Here is a 7,092-nt window from a genome sequence, read left to right on the forward strand (position 1 = left end):
ATTGCAGCCTTCTCATTAGCCCACAAGCATGAAGCAGTGAGGGATCATGGGTACTGATGAAAAAAAATCTAGAATATTCGCGATTACAAAGATACAGCACTATATTCTAGATATTCGCAAATTCTCGAAGTGCCAATATTCGTGATAAAAATTTGCGATTAGAATATTCGCGATTAACACCTGTAGCCTATCAGAGACCGGTGCAGGCTGCGCAATAATGTCAATCATCATCACGTCACCTGAGATGGCAGCGTACGGTGTGGGACCACATCACTGACAGTCACATGGAGGTAAGTATATGTGTTTTTTTCAACATGCTGTTGGCCAATATAGAAAAAAGGGGGGTGAGAGGTGCACTATGGGGGCATCTACTGGGGCACTATGTAGGAGTGTTCTAAACTGGCACACATTATGGGGAGACTATGGGAACATTGGTTCTACTGGCAGCACTAAGAGGGGGCATTTTTTGTACTGGAACACAATGCAACATTTTTTGTACTGGCACACATTATAAGGGGAATTTTTTTGTACTGGTGCACAAAATAAGTTTTTTTTTTTGTACTAGCGCACATTTCAAAGGGGCATGTTTTGTGCAGCGAACTGGACACCCTAGGGGGGTTGTGTGTGAGTGTACTAGTGATTGCATGAAATAAGCACAGAAATTGTCCTTAAAACATTGCATAAAGTTTCTGATTCAAAGTCCCAGTAAACCTGAGAAGGGTGTAAAAAGGGAAAAAATGGCACAACAAGAAAAACAAAAATGAGCAAATGGGATTTGTAATCCTTCTAATGTCCAGCAGGGTAGTCCTGTATAAAGCTAGGAAAGCACAAGTCCTACAAGGGCAAAGGCTCATTTCTGCAATAATGGAAGTGGCCACATCTGGCCTACTTACAGATAGGTGTCCTTTTCATCAGAGTGAACAACAATAGGGCACCACAGAAGATTTTTGGTTGAGGTGTCACAAAGCTCCGACTATAAGTCAGCTTTTCTTTCCTCCAGCCGTGCTGGGGGTTTGTCACAATTGCAGCAGCAGCAGGCTTTGGTTCTTCAGCGGGAGTCTGCTGAACAGGCTCCGGCCCTTGGGGGATTGGGTCAGATGCAGGGCGACCGCGTCCAATGTTCAGCTGCTGCTGTACTGCCAGTTGGCATTGGCACTAAATCTGGCCTGGGCCTCGGCGGTGGCGATATCTCGGTCCTTTGGTGTAGATCGGGTGATTGATAATGCCGAGCTTCCACTTCTACTGTTACAGGCTGCCATAACACATTAGGTCCCATAAATGATGCCTGGTGCTGATAAGTCACCTGAATAGGCGTTGGTGGGGTTATTACTTCATTGTCAGTCCCGGTAGTGCTCTCCAGTTCCTCCCAGTTCTCTGGCTACAGCTGTGGCATATGGACCTCTCAGGCCCTCAGCGGGTGTGTACTCCACTGACCCTCCTTCTTGTAGATTGTGGAGGCGATCGGGCAGGTACGCCCTCTTGACTGACTGTCTATTGACGAAGTAATCTCTGGTGGTACAATGGTCCCACAGGATCCCTTATCCCCGCTCCTTATCGAAGGATAGTACAGTTCCCATCCGTCTTTCCAAATGAGGGAGGCATTCTTTGGGATGTTCCACTAGTCTCTTAGCCAATTCTACAAAGTAGTTTTTCTTGTTAGTTTTTGCAATGCCGGCAGCTATTATTTCTGCCATTAGGGATGGCCAAAGTGAGTTCGGTGCCTGGAAACCCTCTCGTGCTCCCAGAAGTTGTAGTTGTTCCACTACGGGTTCTTCCTCTGGAATAAGGGCTGACGCTGCAGTGCCGAGCTGGAGACTCCAGTTTCCCCCGGGCAGCATGGGATAAGGATAAGGCTGGGGTATCTCACCCCATGCTCCTTCTGAATATGCAGGGTCTGAGCAGGTCTTTCAGTCCCTCTTGGCTTGGGCCTAGCTGCGATGCCATGTTTCCAGCCGTAGCTCCTCCTTTCTCTGAGCCAGCACACATGACAAGATCAAGTAGGAATGTCCAGTCGTCACACAAACACCATCATCTCTCTAGCCCATCTCCTAGGTTCACTTGCATAAGGGGGACGGTGCTAGCATTGCAATCCTAATTAGGCATATTGTGGCGCAGCAGGTGTTATTTTCCTGCACTTTTAAGGGGCTGTGTTCAAGTTCCCCGCTTCTAGATGGGGTGTCACTGCTTTTTCCAGTTATGGCGCAGCAAAATAACAAGAACACTTCAGACGGTCATCTTTGGTACAAATCAAAAGTCCATTCACTGCCGGAAATCAGTTCTACTAACACAAAAATATGCGATTTTCCCGTTTATAGCGATGTGATTTGACAGTAGGCGTCTTGTACAATATCCCTGTGCAACTTTCAAGTGATTTGAGCAATTCTGCAGCTTAATAAAGGCATTTGTATTCAAGCACATATAAAGTCTCTTAACTAGGCAATAGGCTTATTCACATAAAGCACTGAAGAACTGAATCCTGTTCATTATAGCAATATGGCACACAGTCAATTACAATTTCGCATCCTGTTCGTATACAGTTTGAATAAGGCGCATGAATTTTGAATCCTGTTCGTGACGCCAATTCTTTGCCACGAGCCGGACACCCTAGGGGGGGATGTGTGGTGGGTGTACTAGTGATGAGGTGCTGAGGATAGTAGTACTCACAGTTCAGTTGTCCCCTGCGGCCGGCGTGCAGTGGATGGGAAGACAGCACTATATCTTCTGGGGCACTCTTGGTTGCAGGGAACACTAGCCAGATAGAAGTTGAGGTGCTCTTGATGGTAGTGGGTATGCTTAGGGCGCTTTGGTGGCTGGGCCCCTGTGTTTGTGACGCCAGCACCATAAGGTGCAATTAAGAGATGGCGCAGAAGAATGAGGAATGAGGCAGAGGTTAAACCAAACAAGAACTTTACTTGTCAGATGTAGTAAGGCATCCAATGTCATCACTTTGTCCTGCATACAGATGGCAAAAAGGGTAATGTAGAGGCTAACTTCAGCTCACTTTAGTAAAGGTGATGTTCTTACTTGTACTTGGTTCCTGATCTTGCTCTGATCACTCAACCTTTCAATAGTAGTTTAGATCCTCTGTAAATAATTATTCTGACAGATGGCCTTTCTGTCCTTGGTTACGGTGGGCAGCCAGTAGCTTACAAACTCTCCACTTAATGCAAAGGTGACTAAAACCTGACAAACTGCAGTTATCTTCCTTTGCTAATAGTCTATAGTTCAGTGATCCAACAAGGGCGCTCTCCCTCGCGGCAGGCAAACTCTCTGCTTTATTATTTGAAAAGGTTGCGGTCCTCAAAGTGATAATCCACTTTATACCCCGGAAGGCTAATTTACAGTGTAGGATCAGATAGTCCTAATCTTGGACTTCAAGGTTGAGATAAATTGGTTCGCCTATGCTAGGCCCAGAAGGACAGAGACAAGACTGTCTTCTCTCCTTCATCCTAGTCTCTCATTTTCTAATCTCAACTAACTTCTAACTTCCTGTGGCTGCAATATATAAATGATGTGATAGAGACCTCTAGTGGTGGAAACATGTACTGCATGTTACCAGCCTGCAATATGGATTTAGCAGCATAGACAAAGGAATAGTGCAAAATGACATCTTACCATATATAACAATTTGGAGTGGACCATACACTAGTGTTGAGTGAGCATGCTGGGCCGAATACTGCTGTGGGGCCCATTCATTTCTAGCAAGTTGGGTTTATCGATTCCAAAACCTTAATTAAATTGTGGGCCTAGTGATCAGTTTAATGGCCTTTTAAGCAGCATCAGCAGCAGCATGGTGATAAAAATGAGTGGAAAGGTGACATGGTGTGGAGATGGCAGCATCAGTAGGCCACAGATTGTTGAGAAAGATGCAGTTTGAAACAAATCTGTAGAGCTGTATGACGGTCACCTGCAGATTAATGCAGCCATCAAAATCAAGTTGGGTTTGTCGGTTTCACCTCAGCTCATCAGCAGGCCCGCAACTCAAATCTTTTACAGGGTCAGTTCAGCTGCAGGCCCGCAACTCAAATCTATTACTGGGTGAGCTCACATGCAGGCCTGCAGCTAAAATATTTTACTGGGTCAGCTCACCTGCAGGCCCGCAACTCAAATCTTTTACTGGGTCAGCTCACATACAGGCCCGCAACTCATGCTGCCTTGCTTTGAAGTAGTAGCAGTAGCCGTTTATCCGGCTCCCTCTCCAAAATCGAACAATGATTCCCCGTTAACAGTGGTCACTATGTTAGGTGCATAAAAGAACATCGAAAATTGATAGGGAAGATATCAAAAAGGATTCTGGACGTCACGGGGACGTGCGATCAGGCAGGAGTTATCTAAAATCAACAAAGCGGCAGCAGGGCCTCTCCTGTATAAAGTTTCCTTATCCAAAATACCGCAGAGACATTCCCTGTCATTTTTTATTACTCATTCCAATAGCAGGGCATCTTAAGAGTCCTGTATTGTTATTTAGAGTCACTACCTCCACGAGTCGGGAGTGTGTGATTTGCGCGCCACCCGCTTGCCTTCCTTGGATGTGGTAGCCGTTTCTCAGACTCCCTCTCCGGAATCAAACACTGATTCCCCTTTACCCGTAGTTTACAATGGTTTTGAGCTGACAATTACATCGAAAGTTGATAGGCCAGACATCCAGGTTAACTAGTCACCAAAGCGGCAGCAGGCCACCACCAATAATGTTTTAGATGGTCAGATCAGCAGGCCCTTGCTCCTAATGTTTTTAAGGGTCACCAGTAGGCCATCAATCATCATTTTTAAAGGATGTATATGATGCCCTCCTTTATGTGTAACTAAGGGTGTATCGGAGTGCCTCTTCCTTGTAATTTTTGGCAACAGTTGCACTTTATATACAAGTAAATATTCAGGAAAGTTTTCTATAAATGTTTCCTCTAAAATTGTTTTTTTTCCCCTTGGTTTTGTGTGTATTATTGTCATTATGTAAAAGTGGCATACTATTCGGACAACATAGTTCCCAGCAGCGACCAGCGAGTCCAAGATGTATCCATACATCCTCCCCATGCTGTTACAGAACCATTTTGGTGGTGTTACCATCAATTTCTGACATTTTCTTATGAACCAGGTACCCTCCCCTCTTCAGAGCTGGGGGTACTTGGTTTAATGCTCGGGTTCTCCCATTGACTTCCATTATACTCGGGTGCTCGGTTGAGAACCCGAATATCACGATGTGTTTGGCCTGAGCCCCCGAGCACTATGGTGCTCGATCAACACTACCATACACACATATGTGGGACACTACATTTGTACTGGCTCACATTATAAGGGGGTATTTTTTGTACTAGTGCACATCATAAGGAGGCTTTACTACAATGGGACTATGGGGAACATGAAAACTACTATGAGCGCTAAGGGAGCATTATTACTACTGGGGCACAGTGGAGACATTAGTACTGTTGGGGGCATTGTAGGGGCAATATTACTACTATGTGTGCTCTGGCAGAGAATCTTTGCTATTGGTGAGCGGTATTACTGTGAGGGGCACCCTGACACAGAATCATTTTAGCACAGTTATTTTTGAAGGGACATTATGTTTACACTATTAATGTCAGGGGCACTATTTGCTAGACGCAGTTATTTTTTAGGGCACTGTGTGCCAATAATTATTGGGCTGGGATGAAATCGACAGCAGCTCAGAGCTGCCATAGATTTTAGCTATTATGTATGCCAGTTTCTGTAATAAATAATGATGATTGAGCGGGAGCTGATAGCCCCGCTCACATCTCACCCTCACTATTTTCCCTAATTGTAAAATTGGAGGCTTTTGGGGTGGGAAGGTGGGTCTGGGGAATTTTAGATTATGTTGATTAATGGGGTTATTTTGAATATAGTATATTATTATAAACCCAATAATAAATTCTAGTAAAAATAACTCCAAAAAGCAAAAAACAAACAAACATAGGAGTGCCTTTACTCGCAACAGAATTTATTGCAGAAAATCAGTTTTATTCATCTGAATGGGGGTTGCAGAAATCCATGTGCTTCCTGCCAAAACAATCCCATTCAGATTAATGGTCAGATTAACGGATTTCAGTCACAGTAGTATAAACACCAGTAGTATAAATGGCACATGACAGGTGCAGGGAGCCTCGTTACAGTTTTTTTTTATTTTTTACACTTTTGCTGACTATAAACCAAGTGTTAAAGGGGTTTCTCAGAAGTAAAATATTGATGGCCTATCCACAGCATCAGCCTTTTCCGATGCCAGTGAGGTCACATTCCTGGTTCACATGGCCTATATGCTGTTCAATCCCGTTTCTGTTCAATACAAAGAATACAATGTATGGTGATTGCCTGTTAAGCTGTGAGAAGGCCAAAGCTCTTACTGGAGCACCGCAGCCTCTTAAAACAGCTGATCGGTGGTGGTGGTGTTGGGTGTCAGAACTTCACCAATCAGATATAAATGACCTATCCTAAGGCTAGGTCATCAATATTACACTTCTGGAATATTAATTTAATCATTGGTGGAGCGTAACTACAGCTTAAAGCTTTTCTTTATACTGGTTCCCGAAAGCAGTGGTGAATCATCAGATGGATGGATGGCTAAGAGCTCATGCAAAATTGAGATATTACAAGCCGCCCTGTCTACATCCAGTTTATGTTTAGTAAAATGTTCCTTGAAGATTGCAGTCATTTGTGCGGAGCGTGGGCTCGTGCTTTATGACATAAGAGAAGCTTATCGGGAGATTTCATCTTCCCTGCAGACAAATGCTATTAAGGCAAAGACAATGCGATTCTATCTTATATTGTCTCATTTTAAGTTAATGTAATGTAGGGAAAATAAGTGGAGGCTGAATGTAAAGAACGTCCTACCCTTCAGAGTGAAATTTCCATATCTGAATCTAAATTTCCAATGTTTTATCAGTACTTCCATAAGAAACACAAAATCGAAATTTTGGCGCAAAGTATGCAAAACAGCAGATTTACAAAGTTTAACACATTTATCACATAGTGTGCACCGCTGTAATATGTTTGGCATATCTTTTAATTGTCTGGTCTAAGTTTAAACCCTTAACCCCTTCAAGAACAAGCCAGTTTTCACCATTAAGACTAAGCCACATTTTG

This window comes from Bufo gargarizans, chromosome 2 (genome assembly GCF_014858855.1).
Source record: "Bufo gargarizans isolate SCDJY-AF-19 chromosome 2, ASM1485885v1, whole genome shotgun sequence".
In the NCBI taxonomy this organism is placed as follows: Eukaryota; Metazoa; Chordata; class Amphibia; order Anura; family Bufonidae; genus Bufo; species Bufo gargarizans.